This window comes from Megalobrama amblycephala, linkage group LG12 (assembly GCF_018812025.1).
Source record: "Megalobrama amblycephala isolate DHTTF-2021 linkage group LG12, ASM1881202v1, whole genome shotgun sequence".
Lineage (NCBI taxonomy): Eukaryota > Metazoa > Chordata > Actinopteri > Cypriniformes > Xenocyprididae > Megalobrama > Megalobrama amblycephala.
In genome coordinates this window covers 4,542,501-4,562,255 of record NC_063055.1, presented here as the reverse complement: position 1 = coordinate 4,562,255, position 19,755 = coordinate 4,542,501, and the positions used below count along the sequence as shown (strand labels likewise).

General features: G+C 33.6%; 1 long non-coding RNA gene across 2 annotated transcripts in view; it reads left to right on the top strand.

Moving 5' to 3' along the window:
- The first annotated feature begins 289 nt into the window (after window positions 1-289).
- Window positions 290-19,755, top strand: part of LOC125280384 — a 23,021-nt gene continuing 3,555 nt past the window's right edge. Inside the window, exons 1-4 of one of the 2 annotated variants that reach the window (XR_007187591.1) lie at window positions 290-643; window positions 3,670-3,734; window positions 7,059-7,156; window positions 10,285-10,525. This is a non-coding gene — a long non-coding RNA (uncharacterized LOC125280384). Of the gene's footprint in view, window positions 644-3,669; window positions 3,735-7,058; window positions 7,157-10,284; window positions 11,523-19,755 lie in introns of those variants that run through there. The other variant, XR_007187590.1, reaches the window with a different exon arrangement.

Below are 19,755 nucleotides of genomic sequence, written 5' to 3'. Positions count from 1 at the left end.
GACTGTGTCCAGCAGTCTGTGCCAAACATCTGACCACAGCAGCATCAAACATCTGACGATCTACACATGCATCAGAACACAGAGGTGGGACCTTATTTCGGCTTCAGCATGATTTGCAATTCAGGGCAAATTCAAATCACAATCAACATACAAACATTTAATAATCTCTGAACACCGCAGACCACAAAACGGGTCTGGATATCAGCTTTACTTCCGAGCAACTCAATGAACAGAAGAAAAACATCACTTGACCGCATGAATCATATTAAACATAGCGAAATTAAAGTTACATATACCGTCCATGCTGGGCTGGATCTGAATCAGTCCTGGGCCTGTTTATTTTTCGATGGTTATTTCAAGCGTCTTTTCCTCTGACTCGGTTACTTCATAAAGATGTTTTAATAAGAGAATGTTTGTTTTCTTAACACAGTGCTGGAATACGGTTTGATTTCATAATTCCCTCCGTACAGAAGCGTGTTTAGCTCTTCTATCATTCCGCACACACGCGCTGGATGTGCGTGATCCGGTGACGTCACGACTCACGCAAGAAGCTCGACAGCGGCCACGCGCGGTCACCATCATCAAGTCGTGACGACAATTTGTAGGCCAAAATGGACGGTGTTGGAGTCATTCCACGAAACCGGTACGATTTGTATTTACACATTTTACCAAAATGTATTACTTTTCTGAACACCCCACAACATTAATGACATATTTAACATATTCTCCCGTCTCAGGGATCAAATCCCTATTATTATTGGTCATTATTTTAAGTTATGGAGACAATGCGAGCTATCTGAATATTATTATAAAATGTATCCTATTAATCAGATGTCCTTCACACTAATTCAGTAACTGCAGATATAAAAGTTACATAAAATTTCACAATTTTGCTATACTAAAGAGTGAAATGGGCACTTTTTGTGACAGCAATCATCATTTTTGAGGCTTAAAGGATTAGTTCACTTTCAAATTAAAATTTCCTGATAATTTTCTCACCCCCATGTCATCCAAGATATTTGTCTTTCTTTCTTCAGTCGAAAAGAAATTAAGGTTTTTGATGAAAACATTCCAGGATTTTTCTCCATATAGTGGACTTCAATGGAGCCCAAACGGTTGAAGGTCAAAATTACAGTTTACAGCGATCCCAGATGAGAAATAAGGGTCTTATCTAAAGAAACCATCGCTCATTTTCTAAAAAAAAAATTAAAAATTATATATGTTTTAACCATAAATGCTCATCTTGAACTAGCTCTCTTCTTCTTCTCTATTTGAATTACGGCAGTGTAGACACTGCTAAGTGTATTACTGCCCTCCACAGGTCAAAGTTTGAATTAATTGTTATATACTTGCACTAGCATATTGTATATGACAATTTAGTTCAAACTTTGCCCTGTGGAGGGCAGTAATACACATAACAGTGTCTACACTTCCAGAATTCAAACAGAATTCATTTTTTTTTTAAGAAAATGAGCGATGGTTTCTTTAGATAAGACCCTTATTTCTCATCTGGGATCGCTGTAAACTGTAATTTTGACCTTCAACCGTTTGGGCTCCATTGAAGTCCACTATATGGAGAAAAATCCTGGAATGTTTTCATCAAAAACCTTAATTTCTTTTTGACTGAAGAAAGAAAGACAAATATCTTGGATGACATGGGGGTGAGTAAATTATCAGGAAATTTTAATTTGAAAGGGAACTAATCCTTTAAAGGGTTAGTTCACCCAAAAATAAAAAATAATGTCATTTATTACTCACCCTCATGGCGTTCCACACCTGTAAGACCTTTGTTCATCTTCAGAACACAAATTAAGATATTTTTGATGAAATCCGATGGCTCAGTGAGGCCTTCATAGCCAGCAATGACATTTCCTCTCAAGATCCATTAATGTACTAAAAACATATTTAAATCAGATCATGTGAGTACAGTGGCTCAATATTAATATTATAAAGCAACGATAACAAAAACACTGCTTCAGGAAGCTTTGGAGCATTATGAATCTTTTGTGTCGAATCATGAGTCAGATCGCGTGTCAAACCGCCAAACTGCTGAAATCACGTGACTTTGGCGCTCAGAATCATGATTTGACACGCTGATTCATTTATGCTCCGAAGCTTCCTGAAGCAGTGTTTTGAAATCGGCCATCACTATATAAGTCGTTATTTTGTTTTGTTGGTGCACCAGAAATATTCTTGTCGCTTTAAAATATTAATATTGAACCACTGTACTCACATGAACTGATTTAAATATGTTTTTAGTACCTTTATGGATCTTGAGAGAGGAAATGTCATTGCTGGCTATGGAGGCCTCACTGAGCCATCGAATTTCATCTTTAAAAATATCTTAATTTGTGTTCTGAAGATGAACGAAGGTCTTACGGGTGTGGAACGACATGAGGGTGAGTAATAAATGACATTATTTTCATTTTTGTGTGAACTAACCCTTTAACTTCAGAATTTGAACTAAAATCAGTATTCTTATGATTGCTCTGAACATTTCAGACAGAATTCAACTAACTTTAAATTACTTTTTCATAAACTTAGCAAAAAAAATAAAAAAAATGTAGGTGTGACGGGGTTGACTGTGACGGGGTTGTGATTTTGGCCACTGCTCTAAATCTAGTGAATAAATGGAGAGCGCATGGCATGCATTATATTAAGAAATCATGAATAATGTTGAAATAACAAAGATCATTTTCACAAGTAATAGTTTTCTATCTTTAATTGATGTAACGGTTGAGTCGTTAAGCTTGACAAACACAATTTCACAACATATTATTAAAGAAGGTGGTAAGTTGCCTGTGTCTGCTCACAATGTGGTTCAGAAGACTTCTATGATGTCACTTCCTATATGATGTCACATAAGTATCAGTTCATTATATTTATATGGGGAGAATGGTTTGTGTTGAGGGGTTACTGAGGTACGGAACTAAATAATGTGATTTTAATGAATAATCATGAATTTACTTAGAAAAGAAAAAACATTACCAGCAAAAAAGCACAGATGGATATTTATGGGAATGGCAAAATGAATGGACTTTTTTTCTCATTTTATTAGTCATATCCCAAGTATACTTTCATAGAAGGCCTTGAGGGACATGACAAAATAGGTGGTGTCAACTGAAAAAAACAAAATAATTCCTAACATGAAGATAAAATGTATGTCATGTTTTTAAACATTATTAAAGGAGACATTTCAATTAATACAAAAAGCTTTTAAAAATATATTTTGGTGACCCAAAAGATAAAATACACTGAAAAAAGGTCAGAGGGACTCAAATCGTACCGGTTTCGTGGAATGACTCATTGATAGTTATAAAGAAACTAATGATAATAACAAATAATAATAACAACAACAACAAATTCCCTCTGGAATTTAGTATTCGTGTGTGTAATTTATGCTAGAACAAAACACGAAAGTGTCTCCAAACGGTATGATGATAGGCCGACATTTTATTTTTCTTATAAAGTGAATTGAAACACTTTAAAGTATGAATTTATATACATTTTCAACTGTTTAAGCAGATTGTCACTGGGTGCTGCATTTCTAAGATGAAACATTGGTAAATTATTAAGAAATATTTTCTTCATTTTCCTTCATTTTCTCTAATTACAAGTTTTCTTGGGAATATTTACTCATATCTTTTGTAAAATCCTTTCACTTCACAGTTACTTTGACATCATCTTCCAGAAAGTAACATCATTTTAGTGGGAAATCAACAGGACCAACATAAGTAAGTATTAACACTGTGTTGTTTTGTACCATTAGTTGGTTTATGTCACTCTAAAACACCCAATCCTGTTTGGTGAAATCACACAAATGGATTTGATGTCAAAATTCAATATTAAGCTGTTTTCAACACTAATCAGCCTATTAGAATGATTTCTGAAGGATCATGTGACACTGAAGACTGGAGTAATGAAGCTGAAAATTCAGCTTTGATCACAGGAATAAATTCGATTTTTAATCATATTAAAGTAGAAAACAGTTACTTAAAATTGTAAAAATATTTCACAATATTAATGTTTTACTGTATTTTTGATTAAAATAAATTCAGCCTTAAGAACAGTAATCCTGACCCCAAACTTTTGAGCAGTACTGTATATACTATATATTTTATATATATAAAATTTAACTTAATTTGTCATTAAGTCAGATTATAGTGTTCTTCCATAAATCCGGTCCACATCTTAGATTATACGTTTTTGAGAACAAGCAATGAGAAAGAGATGAGAAATCAGAGTCTGGTTATCGATTTACCAATAGTGCATTATTTTTTTGCAATAGCGCATTAACTGAAATTGTATCTCTAAAACAAATTAGTATCAAGCTGTAAAAGCAGAATAAATAGAATTTAATGTGTGTTAGATAGTGCAGCCCAGAGGCATTATTTGTATGCCATGGTCCATAAAGATTAATCTCTCCTATTAAACAGAACACATGGTGTCTAGTCTTGGATCTGGATCCCCAGGTCTTTTTAGCAAGTGCATTGATTTGGACCAAAACAAAAGCTTTATGAGCCTTTGATTTTCATTGCTATTCTCTTGATCCTAATTAGCACAACTATGCAAGTTAAATGATTTCAAACAAAGGCCACTTTCACTGTGTAACTTTAGCGTAATGCATACTGCACAGTTTTACTGCATATTTCTGACTACTTTTTAGAAATGTTTGAAATCTAAGCATTCATTTCGTATGGTAGTAGTATGCTGTCACCTCATTATGTTGCTTAATTCACTGAGTGGTGTTCATATCATCAGTGCAATCAATGCAGTTATTTTGTGTTTTTAATCCAATTTGTGTAATAATATCCCTATGTTTAGCTGTCCAATGAAATAATGAGACAAGAAAGAGTTACAGTTTATATCACTTCTGGTTTATTTGTTAATATATTTTCACATGTTAGTTTAAGTTTTAGTCATTTTGAATTGTCATTTGTATTGGTTTTAATATTTCCATTTAGCTTTAAATAAAAAAAAAAAAAGCTTTCAGTTTGAGTAATTTTACTTTAAACTTATTTTATTTCACATTTCAAATTTTATTTTATTTAATCTTTATTTCAATTAAATAAAAAATATTTTATATATATATATATATATATATATATATATATATATATATATATATATATATATATATATATAAATATATATATAATTGTAATGAAAACATTAAAAAGACAATTCAAAAGATTCCATCCAAAGTTTTGCTTTTAGGGCTAAAAGTGCGACATGTGATTTTTTTTGCTGTGTCCAAATGTCTCTATCATAATGATAGAGATATAATATAGAAAGAAAATAATATAGAAGTAAAATATAGCTAGTTCTCTTCGAAGAAATTTGACATTTAATCATCTGTTAGAAACCTGTCATCATAGATCCTGCCGGCAGGTGGCAGTGTGTTCCTACTTATTGATCAAGACCAGCCTGAAGTCCTTCTGTCAGCTGAACTACTTTAACTTATCAATAATTGACTAAATAATTGAGACACGTTTAACCAAAATGTAAGACCTAACACCCTAGAGGATTTAGTTAATGATTACTGTAGATTGCTGAATTAATGTCCCAAGAAATATTGCCATTTCTCACGCCAAGCCCTGAAATCAAGCCTGTTGAAATATTAATGCAATAACTAGCTTGAATACATAAACATGTTTGATAGGTGAAAGCGGAACTGTTCTTCAGTAAGTTAGGAGTTGATTTTCTTAGGGGGTTTAAAGACAATATGAAATCAGACTATTTTATTTTTTAATACACATTCATTGTATTACTGTAGATGACTAATCAGCTCACATAATTCCAAGAGAAAAAAGTGCAAGATTTTCAGAATCAAAAATAAATAAATAAATATATATATATATATATATATATATATATCACTACCAGTAAAAAGTTTGGAATCGGTAAGATTTTTAATGTTTTTAAAAGAAGTTTCGTCTGCTCACCAAGACTGCATTTATTTAATTAAAGATGCAGTAAAATCAGTAATATTGTGAAATATTATTACAATTTAAAATAACTGTTTTCTGTTTTGAATATATTTTATAAAGTAATTTTTTCCTGTGATCAACATGTCATGTGATCAACATGTCACATGATCCTTCAGAAATCATTCTAATATGCTGATTTGCTGCTCAAGAAACAATTATTGTGTACAATATTTTTTTTTTTTTTCAGGATTCTTTGATGAATAGAAAGTTCAAAAGAACAATGTTTATTTAAAATATAATCTTTTGTAACATTTTTAATGTCTTTACTGTCACTTTTGATTGCTTAATGCATCCTTGTGGAATAAAAGTATTAATTTCTTTCATTTCTTTAAAAAAAAATAAAAATAAAAATTCTTACTGACCCCAAACTTTTGAACGGTAGTGTATAATGCTACAGAAGCTTTGTATTTCAGATAAATGCTGTTCTTTTGAACTTTCTATTCATCAAGGAATCCTGAAAAAAATTATATTTTGTATAATTGTACACAATAATTGTTTCTTGAGCAGCAAATCATCATATTAGAATGATTTCTGAAGGATCATGTGACACTGAAGACTGGAGTAATGATGCTGAAAATTCAGCTTTGATCACATGAATAAATTACTTTATAAAATATATTCAAACAGAAAACAGTTATTTTAAATTGTAATAATATTTTTATGGTGAGCAGATGAATATATATATATATATATATATATATATATAGAGAGAGAGAGAGAGAGAGAGAGATTGGCTGCGTCCAAAATCGTTCGCTGCTTTTGATATTCCACAATCCTGTGCTGTCCATTCTGTGACAGTAAAAAAAAAAGTTGCGATTAGTGGTTAGTTTGTGTGTAAATGCACACAATACATGTGTGACAATACAACATCTGTTGTATGAGTTAAAGATGCTACCAGGATAGTCATTACTATTTTGCTTTAATTAGGTCTATTAAAGAATATTGTTTACAAGATTAAAGATTGTTTACAGATCACGTGAAGGAGATCCTATGTATATAAGATATGTAAAAGTGTGTAATTTTGCTGCCATAGAACTGCAAATTGCAATAATAATTGTTTCCAAACAGGTTTCCCCATCTGCTGTTACATGAATATGTTGTTCCGCCCCAAACTCACACCATTGGTTGAGCCAGAAGTTGACTTATCAGGGCACAGAATCAAACAGGTCAGTGTTTTGAAAGCGCACAGATTCACAGACTTACTTTTAGCCTTTTTTTCTATTATACTTATTTTCTTACTTTAGTTTATAAACCATATGGTGCCATTTGTGCTACTGTCATATGATACCTCAAGTCATGCTATTACTTTTTAAAGCAATCAGATTTTACGCCCAATGATTTTCAATTGCCAGATGATAAAATAGTTGAAAATTCTGTATCTGAGCCATAGAGACTAGACTATCTATTGAGACCTGCACAGGTAATCTTATGATTTATATATGATTTTATATATGTATAAAAATGTAGTTCAGCATCTGTACTCTTTGGCCCTGGTGTCCTTGCAGAACTGCTGTTTTAGGCCCTGCATCCCACAGGATCAGCAGATGGTAAGAGCGAAAGCGAACACGTCCATGACCTGCTGTACTGAGGCACAACAAAGAAGAAACGCTGCGGTTTTAACTTTGCGCCCTGGTATATAAGATCACAAACATGGCCTCCTGCCAGTGGCTACCCATATGTCACGCACTCCCTCCACATAAATTCACCAGGCTTTACTTTGATTAAAATATAAATCATAATTTATGTACTGCCCAGGGCTGCCATTTCATCAAATGCTGATAAATACAGAGAGAAGAGGGAAAACATGGAATGATGAGTAAAGAAAACCCTTTTACAGGGTTCAACGCAGCTCTCATGCACCTGCTTTGACCTCAGCGTGAAATGCATTGATGACAGCGATGCAGAAGGACTGTTTTACAAGGTTGCTAGGAAGCAAGAAAGTGAAAGGTGTACACAGGGAAAATAGTGAGGAAAATGGAACATGCATTTGAGCTTAGAATAGAAAAAGGCCTGGTGATTGCTTTAATGCGTCAGTTTATGATTTTTGCACCAAGCACTTCTCACATAAACATAAAGTCTTGTTCTTGTACTTTCATAGATCAGTGGTAATGAGGTCAAAGTTGAAACCTTACAACCAGGGCCTAAAACAATTTTTTTAGTTCACCCAAAAATGAAAATACTGATACTCACCCTCATGTTGTTCCACACCCATAAGACCTTCATTCATCTTCGGAACTCAAATTAAGATATTTTTGATGAAATCAGATGGCTCAGTGAGGCCTGCATTGCCAGCAAGTTAATTTACACTTTCAGATGCCCTGAAAGCTACTAAAGACATATTTAAAACAGTTCATGTGACTACAGTTGTTCAACCTTAATGTTATGAAGTGATGAGAATGCTTTTTGTGCGCCAAAAAACAAAATAATGACTTTATTCAACAATATCTAGTGATGGGCATTTTCAAAACACTGCTTCATGAAGCTTCGAAGCTTTACGAATCTTTTGTTTCGAATCAGTGGTTCAGAGCGTGTATCAAGCTGCCAAAGTCACGTGATTTCAGTAAATGAGGCTTCCTTACATCATAAGTGTTTCGAAACATTTCAAAATTTCAATGGTTCACGTGACTTTGGCAGTTTGATACACGCTCCGAACGATCAATGCAGGCCTCACTGAGTTATCGGATTTCATCAAAAATATCTTAGTTTGTGTTCTGAAGATGAACGAAGGTCTTATGGGTGTGGAACGACATGAGGGTGAGTAATTAATGACAGAATTTTCATTTTTGGTTGAACTAACCCTTTAAGAGATGCACAGACTCAGGTAATTCACACATGCTTAATCTCTTTCTTTCTCTCTAACTGCATTAATAACTGAATTATTCAGCTATTAATAGCTCAAGTCTCTGTTACTAGCTCCAAAATTGTATTTTGGAATTAGAAACGGAGGCGTGGGATGAGATGCGTAAGATATTAGTCCTATACACAAGAAAAAACCCAACAAATGTCTTGAAATACAACATCTGAACAATGTCTTGAGGTGTGGTAACAGTAGTAGAAGCGGAATAATTGACTGTTCATTGAAGTATTCGAAAATAATGCATAGCCGAGGTTCGCGTCGCGTCGTGGCCGCATTACCCTCTCAAGTGTGCATTATTTTCTAATAATTCAACAGCCCGTCGTCAATTATTCCTCACATCTATACTGTATATATGATCCAAGAGCATGGGAGGTCAAGGCAATGTCCTAATACAAAGCAGTTGCTCTGCCAACATGAATAGCAAGTAGAGAAATTCGCTTTACTCAGCAAAGCAGTTTCATCATTCGTGTAATCCAAAGCCTGACACAGCTAAAGAGTTTCAGTGTGCTGGAGTGTGTTTGCTTGTATACCAGATATACAGAAATGCACTGAAGCTTTCGACAAGATATTGTCCTGTTATTGTAAGACTTTGCATGCGGATAAAACCATAACCCAGCTGGAAAAACCAGGGCACATCAACTTAAAGTCAATATGAACTCACTTTATTTCTGTAACGAATGTATTACTAAATGAAACATGACTAAGCAAAAACTTCACTAATATACTATATATATATATATATATATATATATATATATATATATATAGTATATTAGTGCTGTCAAATGATTAACTGTGATTAATCACATCCAAAATAATGTGTTTACATAATATATATATATATATATATATATATATATATATATATATATATATATATATATATATATGTAAATTATTTATAAATATAATGTATATATATATATATATATATATATATATATATATATATACATGAATATTTATACAATATTTCTTAAAAAATGCATGTATGTGTGTGTATTTATACATACATAAATATACATAGTACACACACATATTATGTAAACACAAACTTTTATTTTGGATGCTATATATATATATATTTATATATTGTTCCCAATCAGCATATCCAATGTTTCAACCAGGTTGACTCATTTGAACTCATTTCATATTTGACGATCTTTACACAGTTATTTAATGAAACTGAATCAACTTCAGCTGAACAATGACACTATTGTATTTTTAGGGCTGCTTTACAGCAGAATTGAACTCTGTTTGCATTATTGAATCTTTATTTTCCTGTGTATCCCCATAAAGGCTCTTTGAAACAATCTCTATTGTATAAAGCAGCATATAAATAAAGGTGACTTGACTGTTTTACTGGAGAGAACTTGGGATCAAGGTTACAGATACAGATAAATAATATATTGAACCCTGTGATTTCTATTTATCTAGGTTCCCTCTGCTGAATTCAACAGAAGGTCTGTTGAACTTGTCTCACCAAGCGCTCATGAGGGATCAACCTGTTGGCTGAGACAAATCTAATAGCGGTGACAAGAACCTGCATCACACAAGTCAGATATAATAACAGCACAGACACGACAGTCACTTAAGCCGAGCAGAGACGCCTCTGGATAAAGAGGAATCCACGGAGGCCTGTGAAGATTCAACACAACCTGCATAAGAAGCTGGTGAGGTGATTCAAAGGGCTCGAGGGCAGGTGTTAGTAATTACCCACAAACAAACTGATTATGGTGTGAGTTCCAGGTTAGAGGACTCTCTAGACAGTCAATTACTGAAACAAATCAATGGAAAGCCAGCATATACAACAGACCTGCGGCTGTTGGTCTGAAAGTCTGCATATGCATTTCTCAATGTCACTGGTTTGTTTTTTTATATCTTTAAGGAATTGTTTAGACTAGTATAACATAAGGGGTTAATCTACTTCCTTACAGTCTGTCATCAGTAAATACTGAATTGAAGTCAGTGGTTTGCTTTCTTAATGCACACTTCTGGACTTATTGCAAATGATTCGTCAGTGCACAAAAAAAAAAAAAAAAAAAAAGTCTTTGTAATCTTTCTTAAAACTTGCTCTGCTTCTTAAGCTGTTAAAAGTGCGCTATGTCTATGGCCTCTTTATCTGGCTTCTGTGGTTGAAAAGCAAAACATGCATTTTCCTCCCCCTAAAAATCTTCTATAATGTACCTTTAATATTTTATTTTTGGCTGATGTTACCAAGGCTACAGAATCATATTATTTAAGCACTGTTTTTGTATACTGTTGTAGGTAATGCAGTCTAAAAATAGTCTTTAAATATCATCTCACTTACACCTGCTCTAGAAATCCTCTGTGCTTGTCTTAATGAATCTTTAGGGACTTGCAGATAGTTATTTTCCTGGCAGCAACCAAACTGTGCTAGTTGGAACCTTTCAGTGTATTTGCAGTCATTGTGGGTTTCTTACATTAAGAGTGTTTACGTGCACAACTTTAAATGGTGTTCTGTTATCAAGTAAAGGTCATAAAATGTTAAGCTAAGATAGGGCTGGGTGATATGGCAAAAAAATAAAATCTCGATTTTTCAGAACGATTGACCGATTCACGATTCACGAAAACTAGATTTAAAAACACCTTAACTACTATATGATTTAAGTAACATTCTCTTTATTAACAATCTGGTTAAAAACGTTCAGTTCCAAGTGATGAAAGATGAAAAAAAGTACTTTTCTATAATATACTTAAAGTGCTCTATTTTTGTGCACTAATTTTGTACTTAATATACTAAAAATTCATCTTTAGTACTTCTTAAGATCATCTTAAGAACATCTAATTGTACTCAACTGTGCTATTTTGAGACAGCATGAAATATGAACTAAAATGTGCTTTTAATGTACTATCTCTGTATTTAAAAAATATATTTAGCTACCACTTGTAGTACACTATGAGTTCAAATGTACTATAAGTGGTATCTAAATACATTTTTTAAATACAGAGATAGTATATTGGTGTCTCAAAATAGCACAGTTATGAGGTCGGATCATTTTCTTCTCCTAATGAGGTTATCATTGCTGTATTGTCAACGTCTAATTGAACGCTTGCTAACATTTTTATTCAAAATCGCGATTTCTCGATTCCAAAAATAATAAAATCGAGGCAAAACAAAAATTCGAATTAATCGAAAAAATCGGTTTAGAGAAATATCTCAACTTAGATTTTTGCTTCTTAGTCCGATTTGTACTCACAGCTATTTACTGGCATTGGAAGCAATGTTTGCATGTCTGTTTAGGTGTTATCTAAATGTTTCAATTCTGACTTTATGGGCTGAAGCGCATTACGCAGGTGCACTTAGGGCGTGTCCGAATCCACTTTTGCTAGTTTAACAATGGAAAAAAGATCGCCGCTCAAGGCGCATGGTCCAAAATGGTTGTACCTATTCTCTTAAAGGATTAGTCCACTTTCAAATAACATTTTCCTGATAATTTACTCACCTCCATGTCATCCAAGATGTTCATGTCTTTCTTTCTTCAGTCGAAAAGAAATTTAGGTTTTGGATGAAAACATTCTAAGATTATTCTCCTTATAGTGGACTTCAATGGTCTCTCCAAATGGTTGAAGGTCAAAATGACAGTTTCAGTGCAGCTGCAAAGGGCTTTAAGCGATACCAGACGAGGAATAAGGGTCTTATCTAGCGAAACTGTGTCATTTTTGAAAAAAAATACAACTGTATGATTGCCTTGCACGTGCTTCCACTTTCCATATTCTTCACAAAGCTTACACTGTATGTCCTACGACTTCCCTATGCAACATACGGAACGAACGCTGCACCAGTTCCGTTTTTTTTTTCGTAAGTAGAATAGGGAAGGCGTAGGACATACAGCGTAAGCTTTTTGAAGAATATAGAAAGCGGAAGCATGTGCAAGATGATAATTTGTGTTTATAAAGCATATACAGTTGTATGTTTTTTTTCAAAAATGACAGATTGTTTCGCTAGATATAAGACCCTTATTCCTTGTCTGGTATCGTTTAAAGCCCTTTGAAGCTGCACTGAAACTGTAATTTTGACCTTCAACCGTGCACCCGCATATAGGCGCATATTACTAATGCTCCCTTTAAATAACAAAAAAATACTGTGCCATTGACTTTGGACCAGGTTTTTGTTGGTCAATGATGCAGTCGTTTTCAGTTGCTTCAAAATAGCTATATGCTAACAATGCACCTGAACACACCTCGTTTTCAGACCAGCATGTCTGTCCATGGGTGCATAAATGGGCGTGAGTGCATTTGCTTTTTAAACAAAGTGGGCACTGGACGTGAAAATGACAGATTGTTTCGCTAGATAAGACCCTTATTCCTTGTCTTGTATCGTTTAAAGCCCTTTGAAGCTGCACTGAAAGGGTAACCGTTTACATAGCGGAATATAGACACCCTCAACCTAATGAGCCAGTTTAAATACATGTGTGTATTGCCACTATTGGTCAAATAATTAGCCAATTTCATTTGTCATTACTGCAAATAGGTAATTCTGAAACATGCAATGACTATCCATTATGACATGTAGGCATTTTTATCTTTATGTACACAACAATAATATTTTACATTGTAATCCTTTTATTTTTAATATTTGTGTGCTACTGTGCGTCCCTGTGTATGTAACAAGCAGAGTGTATGTTTGTTGTGCACCCGCATATAGGCGCATATTACTAATGCTCCCTTTAAATAACAAAAAAATACTGCGCCATTGACTTTGGACCAGGTTTTTGTTGCTCAATGATGCAGTTGTTTTCAGTTGCCTCAAAATAGCAACACGCCAACAATGCACCTGAACAAACCTCGTTTTCAGACCAGCACGCCCATGGGTGCATAAATGGGCATGAGTGCATTTGCTTTTTAAACAAAGTAGGCGCTGGACGTGAAATTGATAAATGCGTTGGGCTAAAACTAGTAAAGAAACACTTGCGTTGCACCTGGCATCGCATTGTGCCAGGTGTATGATAGGGCTCTAAAACTCGCAATTGTGAGTTTCTATCTGGCAATTCTGACTTTATAAGTCACAATTGTGGGTTTATATCAGCCAATTCTGAGAAAAAAGTCAGAATTGTGAAATAAAAATTCGCAATTACATTTTTTTATTCAGTGGCAGAAACAAGCTTCCATATAAAAGAGTCTGTTAAATGCATAAATGTCTACACTGGATGCGGTGCAGTGTGAAGCGATAAGTAAACTGAGGCCACAATCTATTTCTGAGATAGAAGTGCTCACACTACTTCTGAAACGAAGAACAAATGGATTTGCAATGGTTGCTTTGTCGTGTCCAGTGTAGACAGCCTCATGCTGTTGCGTCCGGTGTAGAAAATGTAGTTACTTGATCTGATATTTTATTGATATGCTTTATGAAATGATGTTTCGTTGTAGTTTTAGTTGGTCATTCAAATATAATAGACTTTAAAGGGGGTTCTGGACGTATACCTTTGGCAGATCAGACACCCTTGATGTATGAAGAAGCTGTGATTTTACCACAGCAATTGTTTAAATAGCATTTAGTTATTTAATAACGCACTCGGCAGATAGAATCGTTCTTAAAGTCTTACATAACACCATTCAGCATCTCTGAGAACATGTTTCAAATGTCAGCCTGTTTTTCTCTTTCGTTCTGTGATTGTGTCATGCTTTTCAGGGATGACAGCTTTTAACATTTTACTCATGTGGGCTGAATTGACCTGAGCTGCTGCTATAGTCTATGATTCAAAACAAACCAGGTTTGAGAGAAAGACAAGTATCATCTGAATCCCTCCACTCTGGTGTTTGCTTCTGCAGATTGATGCTTGAACAGATTGTCATACAAGTGTCTTATTTGACCTGATGACATCATAATGGGCATCACTTTAACCCGTCTTGATTGGTGGAAGAGGGTAACAAACCGTCCAATTGGTCCTTTTCCCTTTTTCATCGCTGCTCCTCATTAAACAAGCAGAATTCATAACTGATACCAGCCATTAACCGCCCCGAGCAGCAGTGGGGGAGATGGAAGATTACGACATTATGCAGTATCATTGTCCGATTTGATTAGTCGGCACTGCTGTTACCTCCGCAAAGTGAATTAGTTCATTCGGGAGATATGTCAGTGGGTAATATAAAACGTAAATTAAAAATGTCTAAGCTGTATCTCACGTTCGGTCTTTACTGTTCCACCGAATCACACTGTTGGCTGGCGGTAAGGCCATATGATGGTTTGGAATAGGCGAGCGTTTGCACTGGCCGGTTGGCATTGCCACAGACAACTGCTGTTCCCTCTACAGAGTTACAGAACAGACTGCCAGACGCTGTGGTTCGGGCCCATGAATGCCGTAAAAGCCAGTGATATGATGTCAGAGTCGCAAAGTTTTTGGCCACTACGGTTCTGAACTTCATTCTGGAATCTTTATAGGCCATCATATTTAATTAAACCTAATAGGCCTCAGATGTAAAAAGTAAATAAATGTTTCATTCAAAAATCAAATTAAAAAACCTGCAGCCTGAACTGGCCATTTAGAGCGGCGGGCTTTAAACCTGTCTCTCTGATTGCTGGTAAATGTTTAATTTCTTTATTAAAATCTTATGAGTCGAGATGGTCTGAATAATGCGGCCTGAATTTGATTTCAGATAAAATCATCAAAATTAAAACTCTCTTTCAGGGGATTTCAATAATTCAGGTTATGAATTTGTTTGTAGAGGATAAGTTTTCATCTTGTTGTCCATAACTAACTGGGAAACAAGATGTCAAAAGCTGAAATTCTTCATCTGGAATTTTTCTCATATTCTCATATTTGCGTTTATTCACATTTATTCAGTCAAATGGAGATTTTATATATATATATATATATATATATATATATATTACTATTTTATAAAATAATTAAATATAATATATTTAAAAATATTATATCTTTATATTCTACATATGTAATATTAAAAAAATATATATATAATAGTTATAAAACTATAAAAATATAAATTATATATATTTATCACATTTTCACATTTCACATTATTCAGTCAAATGGAGATAAAAATAACTTTATATATATATATATATATATATATATATATATATAAACATTAAATAATATTATGTAAAAGTATTACTATTTTATAAAATAATTAAATATATGTTATAATTATATACTATATATATATATATTTAAATATATATATATATATATATATATATATATATATAAACAAAATAATATAAAATAGCAATATAAAATACAGTATTACTATTTTATAAAAAATGTTAAATATTTAATATATATTTAAAAATATTATTGTTGTATTTCTATATTCTACATATATAATATTATGAAACTATATATATAATAGTTAAACTATCTATCTATAAAAATAAAATAATATAATATTAAATTACAATATAAAATAACAATATTACTATTTTATAATATATATAAATATATATGTTAAAAAATGTTAAAAATATATATATTTAAAAATATTATAGTATTTTTAGATTCTACATATATATAATATATATAATATTTTATATTTGTATCTGTATTTGTTTTTGGTGGTTTGTTTAGTTTGTAAACCATTAGAAACTACTATCTATTTAAGTATCTAGTTCAACTTGAACTTTACAGGGGTCTTTTCTTGGTTTTTTAAGCCATGTGTCTTAAACCACAGAGCCGTCTGATCGTCTTAATGAATTCATTGACTTTTTCCTAAACTGTGAAAGCTCATTTCAGTTACAGTTCTGAGAAAAGAGATCCCTCCAGAGACAATGTTTTGGGGTTGCATCTGCCAATCTCACATCTCTTTAACCGCTGTCAGAAGCTGGAGGCCTTCCATCTCTCCTTAAAGATCTTCTGTTCATCAATGTGATTCTCGTAGTCCATCTTTAAGCGAGCACAATTAAGTCCTCTCACTTCTGTAATTGAAATGAATGAGATGAAAAAGCCAGCTAGATTGCAAAATGAAAGCTGAAGCAAACAATCGCTGACATCAGACGAGGTTGTTATACTCTTAATGACATTACCGACATGACGAGCACAATAACAACAACAGTCAGGCGAAATAAAACTCAATAATGCGCCTGACGATATCAGGCTGGTATATGAAAAGCACCTGAAATAATTGTTTTTCCACCTCATTATAATGCCACTAATCTCTCAAGGGGACGCCCGCATTAGAGCCAAAGGGTTCTTGTGGACTCTGGTTTAATTTCTGCTAGATTCAATATTAACTGTTTAATTAACACAGCTGAAGAGCATTATTGAATTGGAAATGAAGATCTACGCAAGGTAACCTCGTTGGTCCGTCGCAGATGAATGCAGGCAGAGCATAAATGAACTAAATTAAGAATCAGGAAGACACAGCTGTTGTCTTGGAAGACGCTCTCTCAGGAGACCCGAGGCACCTTTTAGGAGCAAAGGAGCAGAAGGGAGAAGTTTTCTTGTCCGGAAAGATGAGTCTGCCGTGTGTTCATAAAACTGCCCTATTTCTCCCAAAACAGTCTGGAAAAAATAAGCTGAGATTGTGCTTTTTTTTTTTCTCCACACACACACACACACTCCTACAAAACCCAAAATGTCGTCTTCAGCATTGTTGTGGTTTATTTATTGGTGTAGGATGATGAAAAACCGAGCTAGATTTCAAAATGAAAGCTGAAACAAACAATCTCTGACTCTTAATGACATTACCGACATAACAAGCACATTTGGTTGCATAATGGGCCAATTGTGTTTAAATGTTACTAATTTTAATGAATCAAATTAATATGTCTAATGAAACCACTATCTATCTATCTATCTATCTATCTATCTATCTATCTATCTATCTATCTATCTATCTATCTATCTATCTATCTATCTATCTATCTATCTATCTATCAAACTAAATCTATCTATCTATCCATCTATCTATCTATCTATCTATCTATCTATCTATCTATCTATCTATCTGTCTGTCTGTCTGTCTGTCTGTCTGTCTGTCTGTCTGTCTATCTATCTATCTATCTATCCATCCATCCATCCATCCATCCATCCATCCATCCATCCATCCATCCATCCATCTATCTATCTATCTATCTATCTATCTATCTATCTATCTATCTATCTATCTATCTATCTATCTATCTATCAAACTAAATCTATCTATCTATCTATCTATCTATCTATCTATCTATCTATCAAACTAAATCTATCTATCTATCTATCTATCTATCTATCTATCTATCTATCTATCTATCAAACTAAATCTATCTATCTATCTATCTATCTGTCTGTCTGTCTGTCTGTCTGTCTGTCTGTCTGTCTGTCTGTCTGTCTGTCTATCTATCCATCCATCCATCCATCCATCCATCCATCCATCCATCCATCCATCCATCCATCCATCCATCCATCTATCTATCTATCTATCTATCTATCTATCTATCTATCTATCTATCTATCTATCTATCTATCTATCTATCTATCTATCTTACCTACCTTACCTACCTATCTATCTAACCTACCTACCTACCATAGTGTGTATGCAAATATATCTTTCCAATAAAAATAACACACTTGCATATAGCCGATTATTCAGAGTGATATCTGCTGATTGTTTCAGAGTAATTGGTATCAGTTATAAACATAAACACATTACTCAAATTATTACTAACACACATTAACTAAATTCTGAAGATTAAATTAATATTTCTTAACTTTCTGAATGATATTAATTAATATATTTACTATTAATATTGAACATCAAACTGTTGCATGCATTTCTTTGCAATTTCTTTACACAAAGCCCAAATGCAGTGCATTTTGCCCTCATTTTACAGGATACATCGGCTGTTTTTAAACTATCGGTTGATAGCCAATAGTGTGAAAATGTGCTTTTATTGGCCAATACCGATTATTGGCTGTTATATCAGTGCATCTCTTAAATATAAATATATATATATATATTTCTATTATAATATACATTAAAATTTAATTTATGTCTGTGATGCAAATCAGAATTTTCAGCATTGTTAAAGATCCTGTTTTTCGTGTTTTTTTGAAGCTTTGATTGTGTTTATAGTGTGCAATATAAAATGTGTTCATGTTTCGCGTGTAAAAAAACACAGTATTTTTCACATAATTTACTTATCTGTATACCGCTGTTTCCACTGTCATAAAAACGGGCTGATGACTTCCTTGTTCTATGAAGTCCCTCCTTCAGAAATACGTAACGAGTTCTGATTGTGCCAGCGGTTCCTGTGTTGTGATTCGACAGCTCTGAGCGCATCTTGCCCGGAAAGGTCACGCCTCTTACCATAACGTGGAGATGCACGCGCTCAGTGTTATTGTAAACATGTCTTTAATTTTACCCTATCAATTTGAGCCGGAATCAGACCCGGTGATTGGACTGCGGGATGAAAATAACAGCGTTTCGACGACATGGCGACAAACACACTCTACAAACGCAACTCTTGTGTATTCCTGTGGGCGGAGGTTAGTCAAAAAACTGTTTTAGTGACGTCATTAAAGAAGGAAGTAGAGGGATGTAGTCCAAACTGGCCGTTCGATGTAGGCGACTTCTGTTAAATAAAATATCTCGCTTGGCATTGAACTTTGAGCTTTAAAATTTTACAGATTTTATTTATACTCTAACAACAACATTACACACTAACTAAAGTTTGAAACATGGGATCACGAAGAACGGGACCTTTAAATCCAGTCTTCCAGTGTCATATGATCATTCAGAAATCATTCTAATGTTCTGATTTATTACAAATGTTTTGCTGCTTAATATTTTTTTTACAACGCAATACTTTTTTTCATCATTTGATGAATAAAAAGTTAAAAAGAGAGCAGCATTTATTTAAATTTAATCTTTTGTAACAATATACACTACTGTTCAAAAGTTTGTGGTCAGTATTTTTTTTCTTTCTTTTTTTGGAAGAAA